The sequence below is a fragment of the Anolis carolinensis genome, chromosome 4 (genome assembly GCF_035594765.1).
Source record: "Anolis carolinensis isolate JA03-04 chromosome 4, rAnoCar3.1.pri, whole genome shotgun sequence".
Classification (NCBI taxonomy): Eukaryota; Metazoa; Chordata; class Lepidosauria; order Squamata; family Dactyloidae; genus Anolis; species Anolis carolinensis.
In genome coordinates this window covers 204,754,543-204,773,815 of record NC_085844.1, presented here as the reverse complement: position 1 = coordinate 204,773,815, position 19,273 = coordinate 204,754,543, and the positions used below count along the sequence as shown (strand labels likewise).

At 42.7% G+C, this 19,273-nt stretch overlaps 1 protein-coding gene across 7 annotated transcripts in view; it reads left to right on the top strand.

The window, feature by feature from the left end:
• lamb3 (laminin subunit beta 3) overlaps positions 1–19,273 on the top strand; it is a 90,876-nt gene that overhangs the window by 20,432 nt on the left and 51,171 nt on the right. The window contains exon 1 of one of the 7 annotated variants that reach the window (XM_062978639.1): positions 8,441–8,975. The exons of the other annotated variants lie outside the window; for them this stretch is intronic. The gene's annotated coding sequence lies outside the window, so the exon portion shown is untranslated. Of the gene's footprint in view, positions 1–8,440; positions 8,976–19,273 lie in introns of those variants that run through there. 7 annotated transcript variants of the gene reach the window in all.

The window sequence follows — 19,273 nt, the reverse complement described above, 5'->3', positions numbered from 1 at the left end:
TAAGGAGTGATGTATAAAGTTCTGCATAATATGGAAAAAGCAGATAAAATTATTTTGTTCTCTCATAATATTAGAACCCAGGTTACCAAATTAAGTAGAATTTTGGAAGTCCAAGTTCTTTTTCACACAACACGGAATTAAATAGTGGAATGTTTATGTGTAAATGTTTTATAATGTATTTGAATGTATTTGATCTAACGGCACTAAATGTTTGCCATGGTTTGTGTTATATTTGGAAGCTGCCCTGAGTCCCTTCGGGGAGAGAGGCGCGGGTTAGAAATAATAATAATAATAATAATAATAATAATAATCATCATCATCATCATCATTATCATTATGTATTCAAGGCTGCTGACATGGATGGTTGAATGGGGATTAAACAAATTCCAACATTTAACAATGGCAGTCTGTCATGATAACTATATAGTACATTTTCAGCATGCCTCTGTAAACCAGTTGCTAAAGCACACAAATAGGAGGTTCCTATTGGTCCTATTTCCTGTAGGTGGGCCTCTGATAGATATTTGTCTGACCACTGTAGAAACAAAATATTGGGACAAATAGGCCTCCAGTCTAATCTAGGACAGATTTTATGGTTTTGGGAGGATAGGCAAGGGGATTAAGGTGCAGAAGTTACACTTACTGCACTGGGCTTTTTAAATGTATACAGAACATCTCTGTCAAGGTGATGAGCAAACCTAATAATATTTGCTATTACCCAAGGTGGAAAGTTTGAAGTGACTGTTAAACTGCAGGAATAAAGAATAAAGGAAAGCAAGTGAAAAGTATATTTTACTAAAAGTGATAATGAAATGTGTTATGTAATATTAATAATCTGGACATTTTTTAATCATTCTCCAACTTCAAGGAAAAATTGAGACTTTAAAAGTAATTCATAGAAGGGAACTATGCATTACTTTTAAATATACCAGTAACCTATTTTTTTTATTTGGGACCTGGACATTCAAGTGTAGGTAGCCTTATTACTTAACAGAGTAGATTAAAGCTACAGAGAAGGGGGTGAGAGTTATATTTTGGACCTTTCTTTGATACTGAGACTTGATACTATATTTATATCAGAATTAGAGAAATAAAAATGAAGTCTTGTGTAACCTGGCTTTAATGGATGACCTTGTGCTAAGCAGACTCAAGCCATTTCTCTTTGCCAGTTCCAGATCCAGTGTTCACCCTTTCTTTCTTTTTGAAGCTCAAATACTATTTCAACTCCTGTTTGATATTTGTGTCAAAGCCAGCAGTGAACATCTCCATGAATAGCATGGATGTAAGGTTGTAAAAGGGTTAATATTGTGCAGATTATCATTGGCAGCCTTGGACTGAAGGACAATAAGACAAAAAAAGTGACACTGATTATCCCACATATATTTTAAGGGTTTCCCATATGTACCTGATGGGTTTTTCATGCCAGAGGAGCAGGAAGGAAGAGAAAATGTTGAGTTATTATCTAAGCTCACATCTCTCTGTTTATAAAATGCTGTGAGAAACTGAGTCTGTGTGTGTGTGTGTGTGTGTATACACATATACATACATACACACACATACATACATATACATACATACATACACACACACACACACACACTCACACACACACTCGGTCTGTCAACCTAATATTCTCTGCATGAGTAGTGTCTTTCTTTTACTTCCAAGGTCACTTTGGATAAGAAAGTTCTGTACAAAGAAACCAAGTAAGGTGTACCCAAGAATATATTTATTTATTGATTTGTTTCCCTCTTTTGTTTGTGGAAGTACAGTTGGTTATTTGCTTTATGTTATACTTGATTTGCTACAGAGATGTCTTTAATGATCTTATTGAAAGACACACAAACAGCCTTTTCCTATATATAAAGCCCCTATATTAGCTACATTATCACTGTGCTCTGATAAGGGATGAAATGCCACATTCTTCCCTCTGTTAATGATTATGTTTCTCACCTTGACACGTGCTCATGTTGATTTACAAAGCATGCAAAATACTTATTTGAGTGACCATGTTTGTCATGCCCAGACTGTGATGGATTGTAAAAAGATCAGTTCAGAAAGAATACATATATGTTCGCCTAAGCTGATTTTAATGTGGCTAGTATACTGATTAAACTGGTAATAATGATTTAATAGACTGGCCATACTATAACCTTGCACAGTCTGCATTTAATAATTTTCCTTTCCAAATTTGTGCTCTGTTTCTGTTTTTGCAAGTGCAAATAGTTATACAGTATCGCACACCAGATCTACAAGGGATATGTTCCTGAGCTTACCATAGCAACAGGAAACTGTGAATAATAGCAAACTTGATTGAAACTAATGACTTCTGTCAGGGGTGCTTTGATTGTGCTTTTCCTGCATGGCAGCGGGTTGGTCTACATCAGTGGTTCTTAACCTATGAGTCTCCAAATGCTTTGGGCTTCATCTTGCAGAAAGTCTAACAGCTGTTAAACTGGCTGGGATTTCTGGGAGTTGTGGGCCAAAACGCCTGGAGGCCCACAGGTTGAGATCCACTGGTCTAGATGATCCATGTGGTCTCTCCCAACTCTATTATTCTATGATTCTGTTTCACCAGTAAGTACCACAAAGTTATTTTGGAGGACTTAACACATTCCTAAAAAGTTATCCTCCCTAGGAATTTTCTAAGTCCTTCAATCCCTTCCCCATCAGCTATGAGAACTGAGCAAAGAGGCTAGGGATATAGGAAAATTAACTCCCACAGTTTGTTCCCAGCATAGTATTGTTTCCTAGATTCAAACTGTCAGATGAATGCAGAAAGTATCAGACAAGGTCACTAGCACAAATTGAGTCTTTCATGCCACTGGACAGCTGACAGTATTTAGTGCCAACAAGGATTCCAGAAAATATCCACCTGGTGGCGAAGACCCAACTAATACCTAATAAAATATACATTATACATGGATGATGATGTCCCATTCATGTTTACTCAGAAATAACTGTGAGCTGTGGATCTTGTTCTGTAATGATTGTGTTTAGGACTCAGGCTATAAGCATGTAACAAAAACTATGTTTATCCCCTCTTTTACACCATGAGTCCTATGCATCTCAGGACTCGGTGATTAGTAGAAATTTCAACATCACTATTAGGAAAAGTACATCAGTCCAGACAAATGAGAAGTCAGAATCTTGTTTTAAGAGTTCACTCCCAATTTTCTAACATATATAATTTTTAAACAATAAAAGTGTTTTTGATTAAGTGCATATACAAAGAGAAGTGCACATGTGCCTTCTTGAACACTCATTTGGAAATGTAATAAAGGAGAATTCTGTTCAGCTGTTTTCAAATGACCTTTTAAAATGTCTTATTTATTTGAAATGCCACAGAAATCAGAACACCATTTGGCTAGGAAAAAGAAAGAAAGAAAACAATGCTACATGGCCCAATCTGTTTTTCCTCTGTTATTTTGGCAGATATGCAGTGTTGTTTTTCATGACCTGGAGCTAAATATTATCTCTTGTTAACTAATGTAGATCAAATCACTGTTAAAAGGACACTTACAGCTGTCAGTTCAGAAGCTGGCAAACTTTTACAGGCATATTTTTAAAAAGTGCCGCTGTTACTCTTGTTCTCACATTTCCCAACAGAAGGAACAATGGTATTTTACTAGGTGTGCCAAGAGAGAGGGTGCTGCACACGTGTCATAGGTTCGCCACCACTGGCCTAGAGAAACCCTTGAAATAAATTTCAGGGAACTCCTGCATAAAATTATATCTACAGTTAAAAGAGAGAGAGGTTTTTCCCCAAATCACAATCTCTCATGAAACCCCTAACACTAACCCCTTAGTGTTATTTCAGAACACTAAGGTTACAGAGAACTCTGGTTTGTGATCTAGAATACTAATTGGTAAACTGGGATTTCTTAATGAAATTAATTGTTTTTGTCCAATTTGTTATAACCAGAAGTTTTGATATCTTTTTTGCATTAATACAAAGCTCAATCTGGATTCTAGTCATGCTTTCTGAAACATGAGTGGTTTCCTGGCTGACTGCAACTGAACAAAATATTTGTTGTTGCAGAAATCATAAGACTAGAGATCTTATGATGTAGTGTGATGTTAGCACAAGAGAAAACTTCACTTTATATTGCACTTGAAAATGAGAAAGCATGAATGATAGATACATTCCAAATAAGGCATGGACTTTTCTATGAAAATTCATTTCCTGAAACCATGAAATGAAACTTGAGACAGATTTCCCTTAAGAATATTGACTCCTCTCCTTGATAGGCTGTATATATACTGTATCCAAATGTGCATATGGCTTAGAATCAAGATATCCATATATAGGGTTGCCGGCTATGCATTGCACCCCCCAAAAAACCCAAAAAGGATGAGAGAGAAGTAAAGAAGTACACCACCAGAACAATAGTACAAATCTGAACATGTTTGCATACTTATTATAATGCATAGATACTATACACATATTGTAGAAACCATTTCTTAAAAAACTATTTTTAGACCTCTCTGTGATGTACAATTACTGATCAGTTTCAAACCTCCTCTTTTTGAGCAAGGTTCTGGAACATGTACTGGCTTCGCAATTCCAGGATTTCCTGGATGAGATTATCTAGACCCATCGCAGTCTGGTTTCAGACCTTTCTATGGGACCGAGATGGCTTTGGTCACCTTCGTGGATGATTTACGCAGAGAACTAGATGGGGAATGTGTCCCTGTTGGTTCTTTTGGACCTCTCAGCAGCTTTCAATACCATCAACCAGGTTATCCTCTTGGGCCGCCTCTCAGCAATGGGATTAGGGGGCACTGTTTTGCAGTGGCTCCATTCATTCCTGAAGGGTTGGGTCCAGAAGGTGGTGCTGGGGACTCCTGTTCAATCCCATGGCCTTTGTCCTTTGGGGTCCCTCAGGGTTCAGTATTTTCCCCCATGTTATTTAATATCTACATGAAACCACTGGGAGAGATCATCTGGAGTTTCGGGGTTTGGTGCCATCTGTATGCAGACAACACTCAACTTTATAACTCCTTTCCACCAAAAGCCAAGGAAGCCGTCCTGACCCTGAACCTGTGCCTGCCAGCTGTGATGGACTGGATGAGGATGAACAAATTGAAATTGAATTCTGACAAGACAGTGGTACTCCTGGTCAGTCATAAGGAAGATCAGGGTTCCTGTGGGCTACAATCTGTGTTAGAAGGGGTTACACTCCCCCTGAAGATGTAGGTCCACAGCTTGGGGGTCCTTCTGAACTCATCACTGACCCTGGAGGCCTAGGTGTCGACAGTGGCCGGGAGGGCCTTTGCACAGTTAAAGCTTGTGTACCAGCTGCACCTGTACCTTGAAAACCCTGATTTGGCTATGGTGGTACATGCTTTGGTTACATCCTGTTTAGACTACCGCAACACACTCTACATGGGCCTGCCTCAAAAGAGCATTTGGAAGCTCCAGCTGGTTCAGAGGTCAGCAGCCAGATTGCTAATGGACTGGTTACAGAGAAAGAACTACCCCCATACTAAAACAACTACACTGGCTACCAGTCAGCTTTGGAGCACAAGTCAAAGTGCTGGTCTTAACCTATAAGGCTCTAGATGACCCAGGCCCAGTCTATTTAAAAGACCGCATCTCCCTCTATGAACCTGCACAAACCCTGAGATCAACAGGAAAGGCCCTTCTCTTGGTCTCACCACTGTCGCAAATACAATTGGTGGGAACGAGAGAGAGGGCCTTCTTGGTGGTTGCTCCACAGCTCTAGAACTTCCTTCTGAAAGACATCAGAATGGCCTCCTCCCTACTAATTTTTCAGGCCTTTAATTAAGATTAATAAAAGAGTGATATGCACCATAGTAACATCTGGGGCTGAAATTTTCTGTGCAATACCTTATGGACAAGTGGTAGTGGGAAGGATAATGGCTTCAGTTTGTTAATTTCATTTTTAACTATACCTAAAGTGCTGGTGTTTTTTTGATCTGTAATGTGTTTTATTATGGTTTAATTGTCTTATTATGTTTTAATTGTTATTATTGACTATGTCTATTTCTTTTTTGCCCTAATGTACCTGTATGTTGTATACCTTGTTGTCAGCCATTTTGAATCCCCAATGGGGGAGAATAGCGGGATATAAATAAATAAATAAATAAATAAGTCAGATTTACTAATAATTTGTATAAATTAAATAGCAATACAGTATCACTTTTAATGGTTGGGAGAATTGTGATCTATGCCTGCTAAGTCTCTGCTTAGAAGACTATGCAGTGTAAAATTTGACTTCTGGAGATCCTACCAGTAAGAAAAATATAGAATGAATCATAGCTGCTTATTTGCCCATGCAGATGTAGGTCCTACAGAAGTGATTTATATTCTTTGATCTTTCATGCCCAACCTCACTTTTAATCTTTAAAGCTTGGTTACTGATTCTGTAGCACAAAACTAAAAACCTCATCAGATGAGCCAAGGGAAAGTGGGGGACAGTGGAAGGAACTGTCTTACTCGGTTCCCTCCTGTTGAGGTCCATCTTCTTCCATCCCATGTCCTTTTCCTGTAGAGGTCTGTCTTTCCCCTGCTTTGTGCCATTTGCAGTTGGGTAACACCTGATTCCTTAAAAGGTAGTCTGGGCTCTGTTTCTCTACATTGTTGAAATTTGAGCCCTGCAGAGTCTTGCTGGAAATTGCCTTGCGTCATGTGATGGGCTTTGTGTGACTGCATTTTGGCAGTGTAGACAAATGGGGAGAAGACACAGATAAAATTGCATCTGATGAAGTTGTAAGACTGAAGAGCTTGTGACTTGCAGTTTGAGAACATTTTGAACTGGAGGAAGGTGCTTGCCATCACTTCCTATTACAATATCTCTAAGCTTCTTTTGCTGTAATGTGTGTTGAAAAGTCATGCTTGCAATGGAAACAGAATTCTGGGAGTACAGCAGCTGACAGAAGGCAATTGTAGGAAGAAGGGAAATATACTAGCTGAAGAATAGACAAAGCACTCTCCAGATGCCCGAATGTGGAAACACAAGAGCCAACTTTTGTAGAATACAAGGTAAAGGTCTATTGATTAAATAAAGAACTGAAGGAGAAATAGGCAGATGATGACATCAGGAAAGAATCTCACTGTGTGAGATGGCCTACAACTACATTTTTCTCCTGGTTCCATTTGTAGGAGAAAACAGGATTAACAAAACACCATATTCTGACTCAGCCCATTTTTGCCTACCGGCATGTCTCTTAGCTGCAGTCTAATGTCTTACTCACAAGTGGTCTATGTTCTCTAGGAAGTGTTTACTTCTAAGGAGACTACACTGACTGTTCCTGGACTTCTTTGCCAGTAAACCTCATGCTCCCTCTTGCATCAGCAGAACTTCTAGGACCCAACTATCATAAGGCTACTGTTTCTTCCACAGTTTGGATGAGATGCCATTTTATATCTTGTTTCAATCACATTGATTGCATTCTGGTGAGCCATGGCTTCCATGCTATGAAATGGAAAGAAAGTGAAAACAAAAAGAGAAATGGGGAGAGGTGAAAGATACATATACACCATATAGACCTATTTGACCACAGAGTCTATCTCTAAAAACCTTTCTAGGCTTAAATAAAACCCGCTTCCTCCCGGGTTTCAGTTCCCATCCCCTCCCATAACCCTGGACTTTCCTTCAGAGGGTGATTAGATGCCATCCCTCCATTCCCCTCAAAAACTTATTGGAAAGGTCTGCTGGCAATGCAGGAGGTGAGGAAGAGGGATCCTCCCCCTCCCCCCTCTTGATGTGTCATTTTCAAGCATCAGTATGACTTTGTAGAGGAGCATGCGTTAGTGCCAGGCCCCTCCAGTAGATTTTTTTTAGGGGGAGTGGGAAATGGAGAGCTAGGGGAGGGGAGAGGATGTACGCCCTCCAGCCCCTTCAGGCTCCAGGAGCCTGAAGAATCAGGATAGCTGGGGATTGACCCCCGCAATAGCGAAATGTGGTCCCAGGAGTCAATCCCCACAAGTCCAGCACCTCAACAGATCTAGACCTTTTAGTAAAACCTTTTAGTAGGAGCCTCCGCTGGCCTAGGGGATAAAAGCCTTGTGACTTGAAGGTTGGGTTGTTGACCTAAAAGCTGCCAGGTTCGAATCCCACCCGGGGAGAGCACGGATGAGCTCCTTCTACCAGCTCCAGCTCCATGCGGGGACATGAGAGAAGCCTCCCACAAGGATGGTAAAACATCAAAACATCCGGGCATCCCCTGGGCAACGTCCTTGCAGACGGCCAATTCTCTCACTCCAGAAGCAACTCCGGTTGCTCCTGACACGAAAACAAGAGTAAGGTCCAGATCTGTTGAGGTGTTTTATTAATATGAAGTAACTGGGAAAACCCAGTTTACTTTGGATTAATCTGGGTTTACCTGAGGTGTCATTTGGTTGCCTCAGGTAAGCCCATTACCTATCACGGGGTTTGGGCCTGTGTAAAAAGGTCCTAAGTCTTTGCTAAAGATGTAGCAGTTAAACATGAAGCAATTTACTCATCCATTTCTTTTACATTCAAATGTTCAATGGTCAGTACATCCAATGTGTTTGGCAGGCAAGGTTTTTGATAAAGCTCTTCCAGATCAGCTTTACCCTGATCAAAGCCCAAATAAAAAAGACTATAGCTTCATTTTTCTGGCCAGTAGTTCTGTCTGGCCTGAGGAACTTTGAGACGCACACCTCTTCTTCCAAATGACTGTTTCAATAACGGGAATTTTTTTCTTCTTAGGCAATGTGGCATTACACAATTTACTTGGTGCAGCAGACAGCCTGTACGTTTGCTTCCAGTGTTAATTTTAGCATTTCCAAATAATGAAAAAAGAGAGAGCAAGATTTCAACACTGCAGTGGGCTACCTCGTGAAATAGTCAGAGTCCAAGTATTCCAGAGTCCAAGCAGCGATGTAGCACAATTCAGCTGGCAAAGTTGCTCTTTCAGAGGAGTGCAACCTTGAATTGAACACATGCAAGACCCTGCTGAAATTACAGCTGACCTTTTACACAGTAAGTGGCACTGAGAAAAAACTGACAAGATTTGAAGGGCTACAATTTTTGGAGATAGCATGAGAGAAAGGCAGTGTTGTTTCAGTACATATCTTCTTATCTTTCCTTCAGAGAAACGTGTTGAAATGGGAGGAATCTAAAACATTCATACCTTCCAACTGTCCCTATATGGCAGGGATAGTCCTGATGAATCCTTTGTCATCTCACTTTTTCAGATACCTTTAAAATGTCCTAATTTCTTTCACCTCTCCCCATTTCTTCCTTTGTTTTCAGCTTCTTTCCATTGCAATAAACTGAGTTCACAGCAACAAAAGTCATTGGGATTCATTGAACACAGGAGAGAGGAAGAGGAGGATGAAAATCTTTTCTTTCCCAATAGAGTCAGGGCAAAGCAAGATGCTGTAGCCTCTTCTAAATTGCCTGGTTTTCCTCATTAATAACATTCTGATGTTGCTTGGCTACGTTTGTGGCAGTTCATTTTGTGAAATGTTGATGGGCACAAAAATGGTAATACAAAATCAGTAATGGGAGCAATCTGCTCATCTTCTTCCTCAGTCACCATACTGGAACTAGAACACAATTATACCCTATTTAGGAATTAGTAAGGTGAAAAGCAAAATAGGCTATGCTGAGTAGCTTTATCCCAATATTACACAAAGGCAGGGCCGTGTTTAGAGGTTTGAAATCCTCAGATTTATAAAAAGTCAGGTTTTATTTTATTTACAGTTTCTTCCCAGTCGAAGGCCATAGGCCAACAATTCTATCCTTCCTACAAGGGAAAATTTGTGATGAACTGTCTATATTTAGGGCACTTCCACACTGGCCAAAATGTGACACAAACTGGCATTAAAATGCAGATTTGTACTGCATTTAGAGGCTATTAGTGGCACGGGCATACACCTACCTGTGTCAGTGTGGGAGGGCATGACCAGTGCCATTCTCTGTTCTCTATATCTCATTTCACCCCAAAACCAAAGAACCCAGGGAGTGTGGGACTGCTGTGGAGACTGCCATCAGAGATTGTACATGATAATCCCAGATAGCAGTCTCCACAACCACAACACCGGCAAAGGTTCAGGACTTCTTGGAAGATCCAGAATCTGCTGCTGTGTTTTTTTAACCCAGGATAAACCCAGGGTAACAGGTTTATCCTGGGTTATATTACATTAGCATGGGATGTTGCTTGGGTACCTCAGGGTAATGTGATTACTGTCAGACATTATGTGGCAATGTAGATCGGCCCTTGCAAACCATTTTTTAAAATGTTGCTTGAGACAAGGAATTGATCAGCTGCCCATTCTCTGGTTGTCTACATTCAGCAGGGATGGCTACAGGAAGGGAACACATAGATATTCCCACACAACATACAATCCATATAGGCCCCCTTCCTGTCAACCATGAATGAACTGTGATGATGATGATGATGATGTATATCTTTTTCTCTCTCCATAAGGCTTAAAACGAACTAGGTGTGGCCCTGGGTTTGTATCTTACTCCCACACTTTGTGGCCAGATTCCTGGCACCACTCTTGGGAAGTAGATATTCACTTTATAAATAAGATTGTATCTACTTGCACCATTTAACATGGATAAATGCCCCATTTTTCAAAAACAGCTTTTGGTCACTTCTTACTTTGTTCAGTTTTTTAGGAGTGTGTGACAGTTCCCCAGATCCACCATCCATTCCTACCCCTTATAGAAATTTCCTTGAAGCATTCAATTATACTGGGTGGAAGGGCTTCATGTTGTGTATATCACATCACTGAGAGAGTTATTCAAAGCAAGTTACTCACTTCCACGTTCAGCATACTACTAAGTGTAATGTCTGAAAATATCTATGGCACTTGATGCTTGAAATAATTGCTCATGTTGTATGGATTATGAAAGCAGCGTGGAAATTCTAGCCTTGCTGAACCCATCTACAGTTTAGTGTTGTCTCTTTGTAACACAGAAGGGGATGCTCGGTCATAGACAATCATCTAGAATCTAGATCTTTGTTCTGAATCTTGCACCAAAAAATGTATTTATTGCCTGTGGATTTACTTTGCACAGGTACAAGAAAGGCCGTAGCATGTCTGTAGCTGAGCTCATAGGGTGGGGACATCTTTGATAATAAATCCAAAAGAGTTTGGCTAAGATTAAACCAGATAAAACATTCTTGCTACAAATATGAATGTGTTTAGTCTTGCAGTCTTTGCCCATAACTTCACTGCTTTTGCTTGTAAAAAAGTACAGCAGAAAGTTTTGTTAGGCAATTACACAAGACAGGGAGGGCTTGTGCTCTCCAAGTATTTGCCATAGCCAGCAAATTACTGCGTTTGGAGATTTGGAGCTTTTTCATATGACACATTTAAGCTACAATAGCCCTGAAATAACCATGATAGTGAATGGAGGTTTTTCTCACAGTCATGGGTTCTTTTCCTTTTCTCTGAGTTAAATTCCACTTCTTTAAAAGAATCCCTTAATTAATCCTCAGTAAAACCTTTGTTCTGCTTCTTTTTAGCAATGTGAATAAACTGTATTGGATTGATCTGGCTTTTGTGGTTAAGTTATTCTGGGAGTAGATGTAATGGATATGTTTTACAGGCATATGCCTCATGTAAATGAGACACCTTCAGAGTTTATATATAGTTGGGGAGGCAAAACAGGTAACTGCAGGGGTGATTAAGCCACGACTAGGGAAGGTTTTTAAAACTGTCAGAATGCTGCTATTCCCAAACCAACGGATGGGACCTCTTGAAAAAAAAAAACACCCCAATTTTGAAGCAAAGAGAATTTTGTGAAAAAGTCCTTGATTTATTCCTCTGGTGCTTTTTGAACACGGTGGGCATCTGCAAAAGGTTAGGAGGTTGTATTAGCCCTCTAGTAAAACTGTGGCGAGAAATCTTTGTTTGGTTTTGTTTTTTTGCCCCCATACTCTTATAAGGGATAAGGAGATATTTTCACTTGCGGTTGTTGTGTATTTTCACAACCTCACAACCTCTGAGGATGCCTGCCATAGATGTGGGCGAAACGTCAGGAACATGGCCATACAGCCCGGAAAACACTCAACAACCCTGTGATTCCGGCCATGAAAACCTTCAACAACATATTTTCACTTGTTTTGAGTTCAAAAATGATCTCTCTTGGATGCAGACTGGGCCACGGGGCTGAAAAATTTGGTGGAAATGCACCTCCACCCCTCTCCCAAAGTGATTTTTTTTTTGTATTTTTTTATCCAGATGGTATGGCACAAGAATAACCTGTGTACTGTACTGTGCTCAGCCCTGCTTCAGTGGTCATTCAATGGAGTATTATATTTTCCTTTGTGTTTTCTATTTTATAGTGACTTAAATATTCATGAATAATTTTAATGTAGTGTGTGTGTGTATGTTTCATTCCTGATGCATCATATAATTGATATCAGAAAGTATTAATATAGGTAATACACTATTATATTATTATGAATATATTTTTCAATATATAACAATATGTTATTATAATTGATGTAATATGGTATTATTATGTTCTCTACCGCACCTTTGTATGTGCACAATGCAAGGAAGACTTCCTAAACATTTATAATAGGGGCTTTACTACAAGGTCCTGCACATTGTGGCGTAGGCTGACTTGTCATTTTGGAGTATTTGTTTGTAAAGTTGGGAATGAAGTCTCTTTAAGCTGTTTCTGTGTGCATAGCCCTTTAGAGATAGCCAACTGGTCTTGCTTCTTGAATTACTCCAGTTAAGGAATGAATTTTGTTCTGCTTGACTTTTCACCCAATAACCTTTCACCCACTGAGGCCACTTGTCTTGTTGCTTGCTTTTGGGAGAGGGTGCTGAGAGGGCCCTTAGGCTCAAACAATTTTGAGATTTAGATAAAAGCTATGGTGTTTGCCCAAATGAAACATCATGCAGGACAAGGCTGAAGCTGCAGTGTTAGAGTATTTGTCACTAGCCTTTTTGATGCATGGCAAACATAGTTGTGGTCAATGTTTGGACTGTGGTAAGACTTTAAGTAAACTGAAGGTACCCATTTAATCTCAAGGCACAAAACAGCAATCCAGGATGTACCATTGTACCCTTTTTAAAAAGACATATTGTTGGTGGAGATGAAGTAAATCCAAATTGGCCATGTGAGAAATTCGTGGAAAGGATTCCTTTTTCAATGTCAGCATATGGCTGATTATCAGAGACAAGAGCTCCTTCTCTAGTCTATGAATGAAGGGGAGACATCACAAGCAAAGATACTGCCATGAAATATGTGTGTCTATTCCACAATTGTTTGACTTGTTTTTGTTTGAATGGCACACTCTGCACTTCAAGGCTGAATCAACTGTGCATCCAAGTTATAAGATCTCAGGGGGAGTGAAATCACATGCAGTAGAAGCTGTATCCCTAATTCCCAATATCTCCTTTGGCTGACCAGAAAGACCTCTATCTTATCTAAATTAGGGTTCAATTTGTTTGCCTTCATCAAATCCATTATTAATTATAATCACAGATTGAGAATCAAGACAGCTTTCTTGGAATTCGTGCAAACGAGAGATAGTTGGGTGTCATCCGTGACTCCAGAAAACCTCTGCACCAAAAAATCATGTAGATGTTGAATAGCATGGGGACAAAAGTAGACCTTGAGGTATCCTACAGACCAAATGTCATGGGGTTAAATAGAACTTCTCTAGTAGTTCTCTACCTTCTGAGTTTGCAAGTTTACCTCTCCCAAAATGGATCAGAACCACTGAAACCATTGATAGAAGTGTGTGCAGTATTTGTTCCATTTGTTTCAGTCGGATATTTATTTCATACTATCAGAGACGGTCCAACCGTCAGGCAATATAGACATTTGCCTGTGGCGCCGTCCTCCTGGGGGCGCCCTCGAGCTTCCTGGAAGGACGGCACCACTCCCCGCCACCTTCCCCTTTGGCCTGGGGCTTCCCACCGCTGCATTTACCTTCCCTCAGCAAGAGAAGGCCCAGGCAGGCCGCAGCGCCAAGGCCAGCCAGGCGGGGGAGCAGGGCAAGCCAGGCAGGGACGAGGCCAGTCAGGCGGGGGTGGGGCCATCCAGGCGGGGGCGGGGCCAGCCAGGCAGGGGCCTCCCACCACGGATCGCGGGGCCTGGCCAGCCTTCCACCCGTGCGACCAGGCCTGGGGCTTCCCACTGCGGCGTGGGACTTCCCTAGGCGAGGGAAGGCCCAGGCAGGCCGCAGCGCCAAGGCCAGCCAAGCGGGGGGTGGGGCCATCCCGCGCAGGAGGCGGGGCTACGCCGGGCGGGAGGCGGAGCTACGCTGGGCAGGAGGCGGGGCCAGGCTGTCTGGACCCTCCCACCGCAGACCGTGTGGCCTGGCTCCGCCCCCGCACGTAGTGACGTCTGTGGTGGGGCATGCTGTTGTGTTGTTGCTTGTCCTCCTCCTTACTAGCTATATATTTGCCTGAAGAATAATATTCTCTAAAAAAGAAAGGAAGACACTTCACAGCTCCGTGGATGCACTAAGTTTTTGGTATGAATTTTCCCTTTTAATTGATACTGGGAGCTGTCGTTGGGTGCCTTCAAGTCATTTCTGTCCTATTTTTTGGGTGTGGTGGGTGGACAAGATTGTTTCTAAAACTCTGCCGTATTCTGAGGCTGAGAGAGTGTAACTTGCCTTCAGAGTCACCCAGCGGGTTGTATGGCCAAACCCTGGTCCCCAGAGTCATACAATGCACAAAGCATTATGCCACACAAACCATTATGCCAATTATCTTTAACTGTGTTGTCCAGGGACCAGGGTGGGGGAAAGAACTCTTGTCTGTTTGAGGTGCAATTGGCCACCTTGATTAGCATTGAATGGGCTTGCAGCTTCAAAGCCTGGCTGACTCCTGCCTGGGGAATCCTTTGTTGGGAGGTGTTAACAAAGGATTCCTCCAGGCAGCTACCAGCCAGGCCTTGAAACTGCTGGCCATAAGCTTATCAAGGTGGCAAACTGCAACATTCACAGTACCTCAAGCAGACAAAGGGTTCTTTCTCCCACCCTGGACATTCCACAGAGAAATAAACCTTACACTTCCCCCCCATCCACACTGTCATATAATCCAGTTTCAAAATGCAGGCTAACTTCATTGAACTAGGTTAATGAGTCTATACTGTTGTATAATCCAGACCAATGCAGTCAATCTACATTCTGAAACTGGATTATGTGGCAGTGTAGATGGGGCTTTAGACAAAAGAGTGTAGCGGAACCTTTGTGCTCCGGTCCTTGTTGAGCGCAGTGGATGGATTGGAGACGGACAACTGGAATAATTCCAAGAAAGCAGTTTTATTTGGCTAATGGCCACTAGGGTTCCCCCTCGCACAAAATAAGTGCTTTTCCCAGGGAGAACCCCCAGTGGCGGGCTGAGTAAATATTTATACACACTACAGGGTTCGGGTTATGCCCGCCCACAAGCAAATTCATTGGCTTAGAGTTGTGACGCTGCCTAACTTGGACCCAATCAGTGCTGACCAGCGGGCCGGCCGCACTCTTTCTGTGCCGTGCTCACAATCATTCAGAGCGCCTGCGTACGCATGCGCTGTTTGTTTATCTTTAGCTTTCATTTCTTCAGAAACACATGATTTCCCAGAAGCCACATGTTTCTGTGAGTTTATGCACCCGGGTCGCTAGCTGTCGCCATCTCTGCCCATATATGGTATTTCCTGGGGTTCTTTAACCTCCCGCCTCACTCCCCCATTTTCTTTTTGCGAAGCGCATGTACAAAAGCTGAAGCAAAGCATTATGGTTCCATCCAATCCCGCTTGGCTTGGAGTATGGCTATCTTTTCTCCAGGTAAAGATTGTGTGACACACCTAGTACACATTTGCATCATTATTGGAGTGCAGCACATAACTATGAGAACAATGAACAATCCTAAAATCCCTACCAACAATATGTCCTTCAACCATTCTACTGAGGGTAACCAGCTAGTCACCCAGGAGAAGGGAGACCAACCTTCTACCTCCTGGACATTATTGTAAATTAGCTTTTGCAATGACTCGATGTTATCTTCAATAGTACTATTCAAGTTATGAAATTTTACTACACAACGCCCTCTAACCATGGCGCATAACCCCCCCCTGGCCGCCAGTAGGTAGTCAAGGGCCAACTTATGCTGTAGGGCCATCTGGCTGATTTCTTCTACTTCAGACTGGATTTCCCGGAAAATTTTACCAGTGGCATTTATGGACTTTTCAAGGCGGCAAGTCAGGCCTAGAACACTTCTACGATTTGCTTGAGCTACAATCCCTGGGTAAGCACCCAGGGTCAACAAGCCTGTGATCAGGCCTCCTCCTACACGGGAGGCTTCTGAACCTGACAGGGCCTTGTTAATAATGACCTCATCCGAGCATTCTGGTCCTAGAGGGCCTGTTTGCACAATGTCCCGTTTCAGGCGCTGATGCCTTTTGTGTAAGACCTGAACTGGGAATGTCAAATAACCCACACCGACACACTGGTAGTTGCCGGGGTGATAATTTGTGGCCCATTTATCAAAGAAAAACCATAGATTTGGATCCCTAATTTGCCATAACGGACAGAGGCTTTTACCTAGGCTCAGTTGGGTTAATTGTTGCAGTATGTTCATATAAGATTTTAGGCCCTCAATAGAATCATTCACACTAAATGTAGGATAATCTGGATACATGCTAGCCCACTCGGTTGCGGTTAGATTTAATCGTGAGACATAAGATGTATTAAATCGTCCATGTAGATAGAACCGGTCTCGACAATGGGAGTAATTGCCTAATCGGGAAAAGAACGCCTGCCTAGTTCCCCAGTGTCTCCACTCAGAATTCCATATTCCCGATCCTCCACAACAGAAGCACAAACCCCTGGTGGAGGTATGGTATCTAAACCGTCGAAACCGAGTTTTATTTATTTTTTGCGGTATGCTAGAAAACACGGTAGGTGGACCCTCCTGAGCCTTGGACAATCCCTCCAACACAATCTGTGGTTCATCAATTAAATCGGGAAGAAATGAAAAATCTCCTATGGTGAGGGGGTGTTCATATATTAATGCTACCTCTTTCCCGTGCTGCTCAAACATATAATTGGCATGTTCTTTTATCCAATTCCCATGTGCTCTTTTTCCAAAAGAGAGAATAAAACTCAGCACAAATAATATACCAAACACAGTGCGCTTTCCTCCCCTCCTCATAACTTGTCTCCCACTTTTTCCTCTCAAAATGTCTAGCCACCATCTCCCGGAGAGCGCCTTTGTTGGGCCATGCTGCGACATACTTGACCACCGACGCTCTGTTGCACCCGAAGGGATCAGCTTCATGGCCTTGTTGACCCCTTAGGGAGTTGCCGGATGATCCTGAGTCTCAGGTCCTCACCAGGAACTTGCTCCGTCCGCCACTCCTCAGGTGCTAGTTTTACACGGGTGTAATGTATCCACGGCTTAATCTCCTTCACCTTCACTGCAGTGGGGGTAGACAGGAGCACAACATAGGGTCCTCGCCACTTGGGTCCCAATGGCTCAATCTTCCAATCCTTGACCAGAACCTCGTCACCTGGTGAAAAACAATGTAGAGGTGTGGTAGGGAATGGTGGGTTCAATTCAGAAATGTATTTTTCTAACTGCTGCATTTGTCTGCCCAAAGCCTGAACCTGGGCCAATGTCTGTTTCTCTCCTATGAGGTGTTGCTCAGCTCCTGTCTCTAAGGCTCCCTTCAAGTTCAAAGGGGGTCGTCCATAGAGTCTTTCAAAAGGGGAGAGTCCTGTCCGTTTGTGTGGTGTACATCTGATTCCTAATAATGCCATGGGCAAAACCACCGTCCACGGCAATCCTGTCTCTTGGCAAAGTTTCCCAAGCTGAGCCTTTAATGTCCTATTCATTCTTTCCACTTTTCCAGAAGATTGGGGTCTATATGCACAATGTAACTTCCATTTTATGCCCAAAATTCTACATAATCCTTGCACGGCCTGTTGAATATATGCGGGGCCTTTATCTGACCCAATTTCTAAGGGTATGCCAAATCTGGGAATAACATCTTTCATTAGAGCTCTTGACACCTCCACAGCCTTCTCAGTCCTTGTAGGGTAAGCCTCCACCCATCCTGTGTATGTGTCCACGAACACCAGTAAATATTTGTATCCTTTGTATGGGGGCATTTCTGTAAAGTCAGTGACTAAAGCTTCAAAGGGTACCCCACCCACATGTTGGACTCCTGGTGGCTTGAGGGGTCCTTCTCTGGGGTTATTTTTTATACATGTCCAGCATCTTCGGGCTGCTGCTGCCGTTAGGCTATGTAATCCATCGATATACAACTGTTGTCCTAGCAGATTTGCCAATGCCATTTTTCCTAAATGTGTATTTTGGTGCATGTGTTGGACTATGTGCCATGCCAAGTCCTTAGGGACGTAGACACGGGCGTCTGGCATCACTATGAGTTCTCCTGACCACTGACCCTTCTCCTTTAAGGCCCATTCTTCTTCCTCTGGTGTATATGTAATGTTATGTTCAGTTAATTCTACCTGTAGGGCCATTACCTGATGTTCAATATAGGGCAGCCTAGCTGCCTCTTTGGCTGCCAGATCAGCCTGTCTATTTCCTTGCACTACGGGATCGTCTCCACGTTGGTGCCCTTTACAATGCATCACAGCCACCTGCCTTGGCTTCCAAACCGCCTCCAGGAGATCCACAATCTCTCCAGCATGTTTCACGCACTTTCCTCCAGACGTGAGGAGCCCGCGCTCCTTGTACAGTGCTCCGTGTGCGTGGAGAGTAGTGAAGGCATATTTTGAGTCTGTGTAGACGTTAACCCGCTTTCCGCTTGACAATTCCAACGCTCGGGTCAGGGCAATCAATTCGGCCTTCTGGGCAGAAGTCCCCGGGGGCAGTGACCCTGCTTCCAGCGTCTCTCCCCCCCACCGGACAACCGCATAACCTGAGTGTCTTTGATTATTTTCCATAAAGGAGCTTCCATCTGTGAACAGAGTGTCGTCCACCTTAGTCAGTGGCACATCCTTCAAATCCGGTCAACTGGAGAATACCTCATCCATCACCTGGGCACACTGATGGATCGTGGTGTCTCCTGGAGTCGGGAGCAAGGTGGCCGGATTCAGAGTGGAGCAAGTCTCCAGGGTCACCAGTGGGTTGTCACACAACAATCCCTCATATTTCATTAACCTCTCACTTGTGAGCCAGCGCGGTCCCTTAGTGTCTAACAGTGCCTTAACGCTATGGGGCACCTTAACTGTCAGTGGCTGTCCTAGGGTCAATTTATTCGCTTCTTTGATTAAATCTACTGATGCTGCCACAGCCCTCAGGCAAGGTGGCAATCCACGAGCCACTGTGTCCAAT